The 16,445-nt window shown below is 37.2% G+C and overlaps 1 long non-coding RNA gene across 1 annotated transcript in view; it reads left to right on the top strand.

Moving 5' to 3' along the window:
- Positions 1 to 16,445, top strand: part of LOC129454031 (uncharacterized) — a 57,215-nt gene that overhangs the window by 17,596 nt on the left and 23,174 nt on the right. The window lies entirely within an intron of this gene.

The following is a 16,445-nucleotide window of genomic DNA, read 5'->3' as shown; positions in this document are numbered from 1 at the left end:
CGCTATCAGGTGCTCAAAACCCACTCGGCTCCCCGTCACGATTGTTATTGTTTACATTTACACGTCTCGCTTTGCAAACCACCCGGGGCGAAAATAAAAGCCGGCACCTCGCCTTGTCATCTCGCCTGTGTTTTCGCGGTTCAGGTGTGAGCGTGCGGGCTTTCTGTGCTCAACGTTGTGTGGAAAGTAAACAGCATAAAGTTGATTAGTTTGATAAAATACTGATAGCGATGTTAGCAGGAATGCTAATTTTTGCATGGTTTAGAGTTTGCATGGTCACTTTTAAAAATTATTGTATTTGGCATCCCTACTGAAAAATCCAGCAAAGACCAGCATAAGCTGGTAGCTGGTTTTAGCTGGTTTAAGGTGGCAGTAGCTGGTCTAAGCTGGTCCCCCAAGCCTGACAAAGCTGGTCAAGCTTGTGGGTCAGCTGGTCTTTCAGCATGACCAGCTAAGTCCAGCTAGACCATTTTAAAAAGTGACCAAAACACAGCTAGACCAGCTTAAAAAGTGACCAAAACCCAGCTGGACCATCTTAAAAAGTGATCAAAACCAAGCTAGACCAGCTTAAAAAGTGACCAAAACCTAGCTAGACCATCTTAAAAAGTGACCAAAAACCAACTAGACCAGCTTAAAAAGTGACCAAAACCCAGCTAGACCAGCTTAAATTGTGACCCCGAAACACAGCTAGACCAGCTTAAAAGGTGACCGAAACACAGCTAGACCAGGTTAAAAAGTGACCAAAACACAGCTATGCCAGCTTAAAAAGTGACCAAAACCCAGCTGGATCAGCTTAAAAAGTGACCGAAACACAGCTAGACCAAGTGACCAAAACACAGCTAGACCAGCTTAAAAAGTGACCGAAACACAGCTAGACCAGCTTGCAAAGTGACCGAAACCCAGCTAGACCAGCTTAAAAAGTGAGCAAAACACAGCTAGACCAGCTTAAAAAGTGACGTAAACGCAGCTAGACCAGCTTAAAAAGTGACCAAACAGAGCTAGACCAGCTTAAAAGGTGACCAAAACACAGCTAGACCAGCTTAAAAAGTGAGCAAAACACAGCTAGACCAGCTTAAAAAAGTGACGTAAACACAGCTAGACCAGTTTAAAAAGTGACCAAACGCAGCTAGACCAGCTTTAAAAGTGAGCAAAATACAGCTAGACCAGCTTAAAATGTGAGCAAAACATAGCTAGACCAGCTTAAAAAGTGATCAAAACCAAGCTAGACCAGCTTAAAAAGTGACCAAAACCTAGCTAGACCATCTTAAAAAGTGACCAAAAACCAACTAGACCAGCTTAAAAAGTGACCAAAACCCAGCTAGACCAGCTTAAATTGTGACCCCGAAACACAGCTAGACCAGCTTAAAAGGTGACCGAAACACAGCTAGACCAGGTTAAAAAGTGACCAAAACACAGCTATGCCAGCTTAAAAAGTGACCAAAACCCAGCTGGATCAGCTTAAAAAGTGACCAAAACACAGCTAGACCAGCTTAAAAAGTGACCGAAACACAGCTAGACCAAGTGAGCAAAACACAGCTAGACCAGCTTAAAAAGTGACGTAAACGCAGCTAGACCAGCTTAAAAAGTGACCAAACAGAGCTAGACCAGCTTAAAAGGTGACCAAAACACAGCTAGACCAGCTTAAAAAGTGAGCAAAACACAGCTAGACCAGCTTAAAAAAGTGACGTTAACACAGCTAGACCAGTTTAAAAAGTGACCAAACGCAGCTAGACCAGCTTTAAAAGTGAGCAAAATACAGCTAGACCAGCTTAAAATGTGAGCAAAACATAGCTAGACCAGCTTAAAAAGTGACGTAAACGCAGATAGACCAGCTTAAAAAGTGATCAAAACACAGCTAGACCAGCTTAAAAAGTGATCAAAACACAGCTAGGCCAGCTTAAAAAGTGACCAAAACACAGCTAGACCAGCTTGCTACACCAGCAATACCAGCTAAATCCAAGCTGGGAGACCAGCTTAAACCAGCTCACCATCTTATTCTGGTTTTAGCTGTATTTATCAGTAGGGATTTTTTTTTACAAAAATACAAAAAATCACTTGACATAAATTATTAGGTTTTCCATGACTTGTTCTTCTAAGAAATCACTTTGCCTGTAAGCCCACAGCTAATGACAGAAACCAGAGCCAACCCTAATTAAAAATCCAGCTGAAACCAGCCTAAAATGAAATCTACAATTACTTTCTATTTGTAATAAACATTTCACTTTTACAGCAAAATGAAAAACAGTTAAATAAAACGGTGTAATAATATAGTTAAAAAATGGCACTAGGAGTAGTTTTCAAACTCGAGGAAGTCAACCGAGGACACGGCATTTGAAGAGAAAGAACTGAGTGCAGACCTTTACGACTGGGAACTTTTAAAACGCTCGCATCCACTGACAGCTGAGCTGTAGCGTTTTCAAAGCGTATCATTTGAATGTTTCGGCTTCACCTGAAAGTTGGAGGCCTGGAAGCTTTTGGAGACCCCTAATGCTCGTCAGATCTTTTTGAAACCTGAGTTTGTTATTCCTAATGGACTTTTCTCCACACAATCCTCTTACCTGAGGGTTTATGTGTGTGTGTGCCAGTGTGTTATTCCGTAGAGAAATGCTTTTGATGGTGGGGACCGGGCCTCACAAAGCTGCATTATATTCAGTCTTTTCTCTTATGTAGCCTATAGCTTTTCTTTTTGAAATTTATACACGCTGGTGGGGAAAGTCTCTTTGCTCAGCATGTGTGAAAGTGGAGAGTTAGTCGGTCTGTAAGGTAAAGCTAGAATTTATGTACAAAGTAAATGTTGAAATTCTGCTGTTAACTAATATAACGGCAAATAAAACTAATTGTTTTGCTTTATGCTATTTTTTTTATTTATTTATATTGCATAATGGTGCTTTTTATTTGTTGCATGCCCTTTGTTTAGAATTTTTCTTTAACCGCGCATTTAAAAGTACAGCATGGTTTTTTAGCGGCATCTAGTTGTGATATTAAGAATTGCAACCAACCTCAATTTCGAAATGCATAGAGAAGCTACGGTAGCTGCCATAGGACAAACATGCCGTCTGAGACAACAAAAAGATGAAACGGGCTTTGTAGAGCAGTTTGTCCATTTAGGGTTAATGTAGAAACATGCCGGTGACTTCCATGCGACAAAAAATGCTGAAAATTTTTGCTTCGCTTTGTTAAAAACTCATATTTTTATATTGCATAATGGTGCTTGTTATTTGTTGCATGCCCTACGTTTAGAATTTTTTTTTAACAGTACGTTTAAAGGTACAGTATGTTTTTTTGCAGCATCTAGTGGTGAGAATGCGAATGGCAATCAACCTCAATTTCAAAACGCATAGAGACAACGTAATGGATGAGACGTGCTTTGTAGAGCATTTTGTTCGTTCAGGACTACTGAAGAAACATGGCGGCGACTTCCATGTGAAAAAAAAAACAAATTTTTTTCTTCGCTTTATGTTAAAAACTTTGTTGTATTTATTTATATTGCATAATGGTGATTGTTATTTGTTGCATGCCCTTCGTTTTGAATTTTTAAATATATTTTAGCGGGTAGTAGTGGTGAGATTGAGAATTGCAACTAACCTCAGTTTCGAAACGCATAGAGAACCTACGGTAGCTGCCACAGGACAAACATGTTGTCGTCTGAGACAACATAAGGGATGAAACGGGCTTTGTAAAGCAGTTTGTCCATTTAGGGTTACTGTAGAAACATGGCAACGACTTCCATGCGACAAAAATGCAGAAAATGTTTGCTTCGCTTTATGTTAAAAACGTTATGTTGTATTTATTAATATTACATAATGGTGCTTTTTATTTGTTGCATGCTCTTCGCTTTGAATTTTTCTTCTTTTTCTTTCTTTAAAGGTACAGTATTGTTTTTTTTAGCGGGCAACTAGTGGTAAGATTGCGAATTGCAACCAACCTCAATTTCGAAACGCATAGAGAGCCTACGGTAGCTGCCACAGGACAAACATGTCGTCGTCTGAGAAAACGTAAGGGAGGAAACGGCCTTTGTAGAGCAGTTTGTCCGTTTAGGGCTACTGTAGAAACATGTCGGCTACTTCCATGCGACAGTATTGTTTTTTTAGCGGGCAACTAGTGGTAAGATTGCAAATTGCAACCAACCTCAATTTCAAAACGCATAGAGAAGCTACAGTAGCTGCCACGGGACAAACATGTCGTTGTCTGAGACAACAATAGGGACAAAACAGGCTTCGTAAAGCAGTTTGTCCATTTAGGGTTACTGTAGAAACATTTCTTCGACAAAAAATTGTAAAAAAATTCCTTCGCCTTATGTTAAAAACTCGTATTTATTTATATTGCATAATGTGCTTGTTATTTGTTGCATGCCCTTTGTTTAGAATTTTTCTTCAGCAGTGTATTTAAAGGTACAGTATTGTTTTTTTAGCGGGCATCTAGTGGTAAGATTGCGAATTGCAGCCAACCTCAATTTCGAAACGCATAGAGAAGCTACGGTAGCTGCCACAGGACAAACATGTCGTCGTCTGAGAAAACATAATGGAGGAAACGGCCTTTGTAGAGCAGTTTGTCCGTTTAGGGCTACTGTAGAAACATGGCAGCGACAAATATGTACAAAAAAATTTGCATTATGTTAAAAACTCGCATTTATTTGTAATGCATAATGGTGCTTGTTATTTGTTGCATGCCCTTCGTTTTGAATTTTTTTTCAACAGTGCATTTAAAGTAATGTTTTTTTAGAAGTAAAGTAGTTGTTTTAGCGGCATCTAGTGGTGAGATGGCAAATTGCAACCAACCTAAATTTCGAAACGCATAGAGATGCTACGGTAGCTGCCATAGTAGCACCTTTAATGCAAGTAAACATGCATTTTAACTGTTAATGATATTGATAAAGGTTTCTTGCTGCATGTTATTTCAATAATGTAAGCGAAATGTTTGTTTATATAATATCTTATTAAAATGTAACTTAAGTATCACAAAAGTCATGTGTTAGATCTCCACGGAACACGTACTAATAAAAAACAGATAAAACCGTCTGCCAAAAGCGTAAATTTATGTGATTCAGGAGATGAATAAATTCCCCCAATCCATTGCAATCTCACATTCAGGTTCACACGCCCACTCTTCACTCTTCTATCCAATCAACTTCAGATGCACTAGTCAAGTCCCGCCCTATAAGATAAATGCTGCTATACTTATGTTTATGATCTTTCAAAGCCATTATGTGTTCTGAATCAATATACTTCTCGACTTAATACGCAAAATAAATTTGAAATAGTATTTCGTGAATTGCCCTGAAGAGTTTTATTCCCATTTCTTGTCAGAGGCACTTTATTGAATTGAAGGGATTAATTTCTTTTTCTTCCAAATCCTTTGACAGCACTTTAAGACAACTCGGCGCACATGTATCAAAAGGACTCGAGTACCTTTGCCGTCGGTGTGTATTATATATATACACGTGTGTGGTAGTGTGTATAATGCGTACGTAAGGGATCCCGTTTGACTGTAAGCCGATTTAATGCGAGACAATTTCACACACGCACACCGCATGTGTGCATAATGCGGCAATGAACAGAGGAGGATTACAGACGGGGAACGCTGTTTTCTGAATTTATTAGCATATTGGTGAATCGAGTAATTTTCGTCATTGCAGTCCACACGTTAGAGATTCATAAATGTGTAATTTAATCAGAGCTCATTCAAACGCTTTAGCTGTTTTTATTTTGCTTGGTCAATGCAAGCACAATGGATGGAGAACAAGAAAATGGGACCAATGTTGCAAGCCAGATTCAAACCCACACCACTCATTCGATCACCACAATGCATACCTGTTGCCTTAGCTAATCTAAGCATCTGTTCATGCACCAGACTCCAAAAATGTTTGACGTGACCCAGGGAAGACCCAGTCGCACCGCGGTTCTGCCTGGTTTGAGAGTCAGTCTTGCTGTATAGAGGCGGACCATTGACTCACCAGAAGAGGACAGCATCTGTGTTCCTCCGCAGTTTGTGCGAGTGGCACCCTGACAGCTTTGACGTGGGTGAGATGCCGATTCTGGCCCACAACCAGCTTGACTTCCAACATCAACTCAGTCTTCCTCTCTCACCTCCACGCTGACACCTCTCTCTCGCTCTCTTTTCTCGGGATGAGTCGGAAGTTTCTGGAATGAGCTGTGAACAGTTAAACTAAAATTTAGCAGGGTTAATGGATGTTACCCTACATGATTTTGATGTAGTTGGGGTGACTTTTCAAGTGTTTTGTCACCTAGTGAGGCAGGATCGAAATAGAGGTTTTCACGGGTCCACTTTGATCCGAAAACCTGAGGTCTGATCCGAGACTCAAGCGGGTTCAAAAGCTTCATGTGTGCCTCAGAGACAGGTCTGGTAAAATAATAGCTGCATCGGGTCTCAGGTAATTTAAAATGAATGTGTTTGCCTAACAAACCCAAGACGACCCGAACAGCCGAACTATCTCGCGTATGTGCATCCTTTTCCAATCCTTCCTGCTTGTGACATTGTGTTGCTGGCGATAGGTTCATTTTCTTTGAGCCAGAGCATGTTGAATGCACATTTTAGCAGTTACCTTGGTGTTGTCGTCAGAATAAAATGAAAATAAATGGAGCACCGGGCCAAATTTGATGCGATGCCAACAGAGTTTCTTTCTGTCTGACTGGAGCATGCGGAGCTGCAAATTTGTACCGTTTACATTCGGGTTAAAAATGATTGCCACTGGTTTGGGTCGGACTTGGACCTGGTTTGTCTCAGGTCTGGTCTTTATTAAAAAAATATTTATGCACATGGTTCGGGGTAAAAAGTGTTTTGTGCCATTTTTGATTGGATACATTCAAGAAGACCTCTTGATTGAACCTGTCTGGGATTCTTCCCTATTAGCCAGTCTTCATGTTGCTCAATAGGTAGAGCATTGTATTAGCAGTACAAAGAGGCATGGGTTCAATCCCACACTGCAAAAAATTATTTTCAAGAAAAAATGTTCTTAGTATTTTTGTCTTGTTTTCAGTAAAAATATCAAAAAATTCTTAAATTAAGATGCTTTTTCTTGATGAGCAAAACGACCCAAGAAAATAATTCTAGTTTTTTTTTATCAAAAATATAAAATTTAAGTGATTTTGTGCATAAAACAAGCAAACAAATCTGCCAATGGGGTTAGCAAAAAATCAAGAAAAATTCAAGAAAAATTTGGCAGATTTTTTGCTTTTTTGCTTGTTTTATCCACAAATTCACTTAAATTTGATATATTTTGTCTAAAAACTAGACTTATTTTTTTTAGGTAATTTTAATCATTGAGAAAATACATCTTGATTTAAGAATTTTTAGATATTTATACTGAAAACAGTTAAAAAGTCATTTTTGCAGTGTACATGCAAATGTTTAGTACACTGCAAAAATAACTTTCTTACTTAGTATTTTTGTCTTGCTTTCTGTACAAATTTCTGAAAATTCTTAAATCAAGATGTATTTTCTCAATTATTAAAATTACCTAAAAAAATAAGCCTAGTTTTTAGACAAAAATATAAAATGTAAGTGAATTTGTGCCTAAATCAAGCAAAAAAAAAAAAAAAATGCCATTACACGGCAAAAAATTATTTTCAAGAAAAAACTCTTAGTATTTTTGTCTTGTTTTCAGTAAAAATATCTAAAATTCTTAAATTAAGATGCTTTTTCTTGATGAGCAAAATGACCCAAGAAAATACGTCTAGTTTTTAGACCAAAAATATCAAATTTAACTGATTTTGTGCATAAAACAAGCAAAAATATCTGCCAATGAGGTAAGCTACTTTTTCTTGAATTTTTTTTAGTGTTTAAGCAAAATTTGAACAATTTTTTGCTTGTTTTATGCACAAATTCACTTAAATTTGATATTTTTGGTCTAAAACTAGACTCATTTTCTTGGGTCATTTTGCTCATCAAGAAAAAGCATCTTAATTTAAGAATTTTTAGATATTTTTACTGAAAACAAGAGAAAAATACTAAGAAATTGTTTTCTTGAAAAATATTTTTTGCAGTGTGGGGTAAATAACATTTTCTTGCATTTTCTTGAATTAATTAACTTTCCTTGAATTTTTTCGTACCCCATTGGCAGACTATTATTATTTTATTTTATTTTTTGCTTGTTTTAAGCATAAATTCACTTACATTTTATGGGTTTTTTTGTCTAAACTTGACTTATTTTCTGAATGTTTAACTCTTTCCCCGCCATTGACGAGATATCTCGTCAATTAAGAGAAAGCGCTTCCCCGCCAATGACGAGATTTTCCGTCTTTCCGCAATACCGCTTTTATCCACCAGGTGGCGCACTTCCGCAACTTATACAACCCGGAAGTATTGCCCTCTGACAAGCTGCTGCATGTCCGTGTCTGTTTAAAGATCGCTCTGAATGGGATCGCTATGAAAAGTCCATCACAAAAATGGAATTATCTCTGCTTTTTGCTCAAAATGTGGTGTTTTTGCAGAAACCTACCCATATTCAAAAGCTGATTACAAAAGAACTACTCAAGGTAGGATGAAACGGTTTTTTTTGTTTGAAAGCAGAGGGTCTGTTCTTTCATTTGGTATATTGTATGTTTATATATCTGAAGAAGAACATTTTCTGGAAGGCATTAAACTTTTGTGAAAATCATGAAAAACGCTGGCGCTGGCTGGCAACTTTTTAAAAAAATGCTGGCGGTGAAAGAGTTAAAGTCGCAATGAAATTGAAATGAAAAAAAAAAAAAAATATATATATATATATATATAGTGGTATTATTAACAAATGACTTATCTGTGAACTTCATTATTTAAAAAAAAATTGTATGTGGTCATAATCTTTAATTAAAAATGTAAATCTCCTGCCCTCCTCAAAACGATCTCTCTTCACTTCCGGTCATATGGTATGGCAGATGGGCGGGGTCCGGGCGAAGATCGCAGCGATTAGTCTTGTTCGACTTCATGCGGCGCCGCAAGAACCGACAGCCGGATGACGTCAAAGTACCGCGAGAGCGATTAGAGAAGTCTAATTTCGTCTCGCTCTCGCGGTACTTTGACGTCATCCGGCTGTCGGTTCTTGCGGCGCCGCATGAAGTCGAACAAGCCTATTAGCAATTAGCAACATGACCCAACTTCAAACGATCCAATCAGATCTCGATGGACAAATTCAAATCCAGCCCTGCCTTATTTCATGTTAGAAGCCGTTTCATTCGGATATACATCACCAAGGGGAAAATAAGGCAATCGCTACTACCGTTTCATGGCGACTTTTCAATTCAATTCAATTCAATTTTATTTATATAGCGCTTTTCACAATTTGGTAATTGTATCAAAGCAGCTTTACATAATAGATGCAGTGAAATGCACAGAAAATCGACAGATAACACAACATAATAAACGACAGCACAAGCAGTTAAATTTGCTACGGCTATAAATCAACATTATAAACAAACGTATTACTAATGTAACGTATAGAAGTTAAGCCCAAAAAGGCTGCCTCCCCGGGTTGAAAAACCCCCTAGGAGAAAAAAACCCCGGAATTTTAGCCGGGGAAGTAAAAAAAGTCATAGGAGGAAAAAACCCTTGGGAGGTATATATATATATATATATACACATTGAAACGGAAGGAGATTGAGCGGAGATTAAGCAGAGATTAAGCGGGTTCTGCCGGTGGTCTTTGGTCAGGCATCAGCTGGACATCACGTTGAAGAACAGCTAGTAGATCAGTTGTGTGCCGATTTTCACATGTACCAGAACTGGATCTGTTTGTCTCGTCCTCGGGATCAAGGACGAGACAGGGAGAGACACAAAATCTTATTAGCGTAGGGGCCGTTCACATAGAAAACAAGTGTCACACAGTAATGTGGTTTTAGTCAGCTTGGTTCCGGACAGGCTAACTATTGCTGGTTAAGTGTATTACATGTAGTTAATGATTTTAGAAACGGAAACAGAACTCGTTTGACTAAGGCCAGAGGCCCCACTGCCGTCGTTAATGCTAACGTACAGTGGCAAACGGTTCTGTATGACATACTATTTTAAGGTATTACATATAGTTAATGATTTTAGAAACGGAAACAGAACTCGTTTGACTAAGGCCAGAGGCCCCACTGCCGTCGTTAATGCTAACGTACAGTGGCAAACGGTTCTGTATGACATACTATTTTAAGGTATTACATATAGTTAATGATTTTAGAAACGGAAACAGAACTCGTTTGACTAAGGCCAGAGGCCCCACTGCCGTCGTTAATGCTAACGTACAGTGGCAAACGGTTCTGTATGACATACTATTTTAAGGTATTACATATAGTTAATGATTTTAGAAACGGAAACGGAACTCGTTTGACTAAGGCCAGAGGCCCCACTGCCGTCGTTAATGCTAACGTACAGGGGCATACGGTTCTGTATGACATACTATTTTAAGGTCATGGGAAAAGGCCAAAATTGCAAGCCGGCCATATTTGGCAGTTAAGACTCAGTCGAAAACCAATTCAAAGTTTCAGCATATTACTAAAGAGTATTAATGAGATTTACCATGCTTTGAAGTGTTGACGAAAAAAAAAGGTTTTAATTTATTCATTAATTTATTTATTTATTTATTAGGTTGTACAAGCTAGCTATTAGGAGATAAGTACCATTGTTAAAACAACTATTTGAAAGCCTTGTTAAAGAGAAAAGTTTTAAGTCTAGATTTAAAGTTATCTACTGTCTCTGATTTTCGGACGTCGGTTGGTAAATCATTCCATAGCTTAGGGGCTAAGTAGGAAAAGGATCTGCCACCTTTAGACACTTTTGATATTTTAGGGATAATTAAGAGGCCAGAATTTTGTGACCGCAATGCACGTGATGGATTGTATTCTGATAATAATTCTCTAAGATATGAGGGTGCTAGGCCATTTAAGGCTTTGTAGGTGATTAGTAATATTTTAAATTGTATACGATATTTAACTGGTAGCCAGTGTAAAGATGCCAGAATTGGGCTTATGCGGTCATACTTCTTAGTTCGAGTAAGAACTCTTGCAGAAGCGTTTTGAACTAGCTGAAGCTTGTTGACCTGTTTTGCATGGCATCCTCCGAGTAACGAGTTACAATAGTCTATTCTAGAGGTCATAAAAGCGTGGATAAGCTTCTCTGCATCTGATGCAGACAACATATGGCGTATTTTTGAGATATTTCTAAGGTGGAAGAATGCTGTGCGGCAGACATTGGAGATATGGCTGTCGAAGGATAAACTGCGGTCGAACATCACACCTAAATTCTTAACCGTGGAGGTTGGCACCACAGTGCAGCCATTTATGGGCAACTTGTAATCTGTCATATTATATTTGTAGCGATTCGGTTTAAATATTTGTACCTAAAACAAGATACATTTTGCAGTGTTTAGTGTCTTTTTTGTAGTGTTTATTGTGCAGTGTAATGATGTGATTAAACAAGAAATCCTTGGTCATTTTGGAGAGGTGCGATTAGTGTCGGTTTATCATTTTAGACAATCCAAATACAGATTTAAAGTTGCATAATTTATTCACAGCCTCATGTTTAATTTGTGAATATGAAGATGGAGTCAGAACGGCTCTTGAACAGAGCGAATATTGTCTATTTCAGACAGCGTTAATGTGCAAAGTATAAATGTTTAATGTGCGAGTTGAAGGACAAGATGGTCGTGTGTAGTTTTTTCCGTCTCTCCCAAGAGGAACGCCTGTCAGCCTGATTTACTCGACCCTTTTTGGAGAGGACCATTCGCCAGGCACTTCAAAATGGCCTGGCGCATCTTCCTTTGTACTCACCTGTGTGTCTTTCTCGCGTGAATTCAGGGTTATTTTGTCGCCCTGAGCCATAACAAAACCAAACCGCGTAGTTGGCTTTTTTGTGAGTGTTACGTGACCTGTGACAGTTAAGTGGCTGCTGAATCGCTCCTGACAGTCTGGTGAGGGAGCTGTGGCTTCAAAGCGCCGGGTGATAAATGATGCTGGCACAGAAAACTCCCAGCTGCTGTGCTGAGATCAGGCTCCTGTCGCTCCAAGTGCTTCGGTTAAAAGCCTGAGTCAGCCTCTGCACTGTTCTGAGATCAGCCGCGGGTGACACGTTGTCAAATCGGCAGTGTGGGTCTTCAGAGACTAATGCTTTTCTTACTCAACACAGACACCTGAAAGATGAGAGACCTGTTGAGGGACTGAGATCAGTTACTGGACTTTGTTGTCTCAGGGTTTTGTTAAGAATGGGTGTCTAAGGTTAAAAATCGCACGAGGGTTGTTGTGGGCCTGATATTGAAAACTAAACATTGACTGTTAAAGGGATAGTTCACTGAAAATTGAAAATGATAAATGAAAAGTTGTCTACATTTGTTTGTTCTGCTGAATACAAAGGAAGATATATTGAAGAATGTTTGTAATCAAGCAGATCTGTGGCACCATTGACTTTCCAATGATTTTCAAGAAAAAAATCTTAGTATTTTTGTCATGTTTTCAGTAAAATTTCTAAAATTTCTTAAATTAAGATGCTTTTTCTTGATGAGCAAAATGACACAAGAAAATAAGTCTAGTTTTTAGACCAAAAATATCAAATGTAAGTGATTTTGTGCATAAAACAAGCAAAAAAATCTGCCAATGGGGTAAGCAAAAAATCTTGAAAATTTTTCTTAAACACTAACACCAAGACAAATTCCAAAAAAATTATCTTACCCCATTGGCAGATTTTTTTACTTGTTTTATGGCACAACATCACTTACATTTAATATTTTTGGTCTAAAAACTAGACTTATTTTCTTGGGTCATTTTGCTCATCAAGAAAAAGAAGAATAAGAATTTTTTGATATTTTTACTGAAAACAAGACAAAAATACGAAAAATAATTATTAAAAATTATTTTTTGCAGTGTAGGAGGAAAATATAATACTTTGGAAATGCACTGCAAAAAATGACTTTCTTACTTATTTTGGTCTTGTTTTTTGGAAAAATATCTAAAAATTCTTAAATCAAGATACAATTTCTTGATGAGCAAGATGAACTAAGAAAATAAGTCTAGGTTTTAGACAAAAAATATTAACTTTAAGTAAATTAGTGCTTAAAACAATCACAAAAAAATCTGCCAAAGGAAAAAATTCTTTAAGTTTACTTTTTTATAAACACTAAATTCAAGAAAATTTTTCTTATTCCATTTGCAGATTTTTTTGCTTGTTTTAAGCACAAATATACTATATATTTTATATTTTTGTCTAAAAACTAGACTTATTTTCCTAGGTCATTTTGTACGGAGCCCCTAAGGGGACATGGAGCAAAAATTAAATAAAGTTTAGTTCCGCGTGCGCACGTGAAACGATCGTGTGCGCTCATGAAACTATAGCATGCGCACATGAAACTTCGAAGGTTTCGTGTGAGCACATGAAACTAAACTTTATATGAAGAGTTTTGTTTCAAAACGAGCTAAATCCATTTTTTAACATTTTTGTCAAAACATGTTTATTATTATGTTATCATGTTATTATTTTGTTTTGTGGTGCTACTTAGCTGTATTTTTTAAGTTATGAAGGTTTAAATCAAAACAAACCAACTGCAGTTGCATTGAAATTAATTGGAATGCACAACCAAAAAACGAGATTTCTGAACAATTAAAAAAACGGTGGTTATCCCGTTTTGCAACGAAACTCTTCATATTTTCTTACTCCAATGTCACTTTAGGGACTCTGTATTTTTCCTCATTAAGAGAATACATGTTTAGATATTTTTACTGAAAACAAGACAAAAATACTAAGTAAGAAAGTCATTTTTATTAATATTTTTCAAAATATCTTCATCTGTATTTAAAACAAGCAAAAAATTCAAAATAAGAAAATCTACCAATGGGGTAAGAAAAAAAAACTTAAAATAAGTGAACTTTTCCTTAAACACTTAATTTAAGAAAAAAATCAAGAAGAATTGTGTTACTCCATTGGCAGAGCTTTTTGCTTGTTTTAAACACAAATTCACTTAAATTTGATATATAGACTTATTTTCTTACAACATTTAAGAATTTTTAAATATTTTTTACTAAAGACAAGACAAAAATACCAAGTAAGAAAGTAATTTTTTGCAGTCAAGAGGGTATTTTTAAAGAAATGTGACCCTGTCTGTGACATCCAGGCTAAAGTCTCATAATCTAACAATGAAATTAAGAGCATTGAATTTGATTTCAGTCTTTGACATGATCTTACTCAGTCAATATCAAAGATATCAAGATGGTGTTTTCACCGAATACTCTTTATGTTATGTCGAATGATTTTATGTAAAAAACAGTAAATCATAAAAAAAAATATTTTGGGATGAACTGTTCCTTTAACTATGATATGAGATCTCTTTCCCACTATACTATTTTCTTTAGTTTTTTTCTATTCGTAAATCTGTTGTTACTTAAAACTAATTTAAAAATTTGCTTAATCCAACCCTCGCTAAGAGAAAAAAGCACAGAAAAGCCAAACGTTTAACTACAGAAACTATTTCCAAATGCAGTTGTTGACAACCGGTAATTAAAAGATTTGTTAATGCAGAGTGTGATTAAAACCACCGCGGGCATTAAACATGAAAATTCAGCGTGCAAATTGCTTTCTGCTGCCGTTGTTCTTCTTGATTCGGGAGGGGAAGAGAATCGTGCTGTTATCATAATGTTAAAGAGCCGTCGCTCTGACTGTAATGAGATGTGCAATGCAAATGATTCGCATTTCTCTCTGGCTATCTTGTTTATGACAGAATTAGCAATTAGCCATGAAATACAGCTCTTACTTTCTGAAGAGGCTCGTGAATGCAGATGGGCCGCCTTGACGCATGTTCTCTTATCTAGAGTTGTGTACGTTTCTGACACAAAGGTAACTCGAAAGTGTGTGGCCATCATGAGCTCGTTTTAATATTATCATTGAGTGCATTCAACAGAGAGGCTAAAACGTCTAAATTTATTGTCTTGCGAATTACCTTGCATGGTGTAATACAAAGGTGACATTTTTTTTATTTTTGCATTGTTACATTGGTTTCATGACCATTGTATAAAACAAATCGAAAATTTAATACGCAAATAAGCTGCTCTTTGTAGCTCGATAATGAAATATGACCATATTTGTGATATTGACCGCATGTAAAATGCTTTGCATGAAAGGTCAGGATCTCTTGTTTTCATTGAAGCACATAACATGCTTTCTGGAAATCATTCTGGATATCATGGATCATCAGGTTTTGTTCGATTGCAATGGGAGACGTGCCAAATTCATAGATATTATAAATTATTTCTTAATTATACTATTTATTTAAATTAAAATACTTTTGAAAATTGCTTATTACATTTACATATATGCATTTACGCTTTTATCAAATGCATAAAAATTATCTCAGACTTTTATTTTGAAGGACAATGTTTTATAAATCTCGACAGGTGAATCTCAGACAGCTTTATAAAACACAAATCACTTTTGCAGTTGTATAAGCTGTGAATCTGATGTACGCTGAATCCCAGACAGATGCCATCCCGACCCACAGATTGTGTTTATGGGAAACCTTGGGAATCGAGGTTCATATGGCGCATCGAATGCATCGCTTTGCTACCGAACCTCAATTAATAAAACAATAAAAAAGTTGTGAAAGTCAAAAGTACAGTCGTTTTTCTCCGACACGTCTGATGGGAAAATACATTCGCCGTCTGTGTTCCCGTAATCTTTCCTGAGAATTTCATTACTCGGCCCGAAGTAAACAAAAGCCTCCAGCTTATTTCCCGTCAGAGAAGTTAAAACGACGCCTCTGAACAGCCTTCAGCTGTCTCACAGCAATGCAGGTTCCTCGGCAGCAAAACGCCTCCGTGTCTCCGTACAAACCTTCTCAATGTCTGAGCTTTCGATCCCATGAATGGCGAAGCATTTGCGTGACTGTGTGCGAGATGGACACTGCTGACCCGAAGCGAGTCGAGAGTCCAGCCAATGACAGACGAATGAATCAGAACTAAAGCCCATATGAGAGGACAGCTGTCCAAGAAGAAGCTTCAACAGGTTGTTGAGGGAGGTTTAGATCAGAAGGGCTGGCATTATGCTTGGTCAGATACCTTCTGCAGATCATTTGCTTTAAACTGACACAAAAACAGAGATGTTTCCTCATTTAGATCCAGGACCACCATTGTTGCCCCCTCATAAACAAATGAGCGCCTGATGCCCCTTGTCATGGACAGCAAAACTTATTTGAAAAACTGGTACAGTAATTGAAGTGTGAATTGTGCTTTGAAGAAAAAATTGACAGAAGAGACCTGTTGTTAGTTTCCACTCGTGTTCTCCAGATACACAGTTTGATTAAAAACAACTTGTTCGAACTATCAAGCAGATTTCAAACAAAGTACACCATTTTTTTTTTGTTTGATACATATCGCAGATATAGCTTAAATTAGTCGAGCTGTTATTAGTAAGATAGCAGTCATTGATTATTAAACAAATATTTTAAATATTTAATAATTTTATATAATAACTAATAACATTTGGCCTTGTTC

This window comes from Misgurnus anguillicaudatus, chromosome 23 (genome assembly GCF_027580225.2).
Source record: "Misgurnus anguillicaudatus chromosome 23, ASM2758022v2, whole genome shotgun sequence".
Taxonomy (NCBI): Eukaryota; Metazoa; Chordata; class Actinopteri; order Cypriniformes; family Cobitidae; genus Misgurnus; species Misgurnus anguillicaudatus.
The sequence above is the reverse complement of the archived record's forward strand: the minus strand, read 5'-3'. Positions and strand labels throughout refer to the sequence as shown.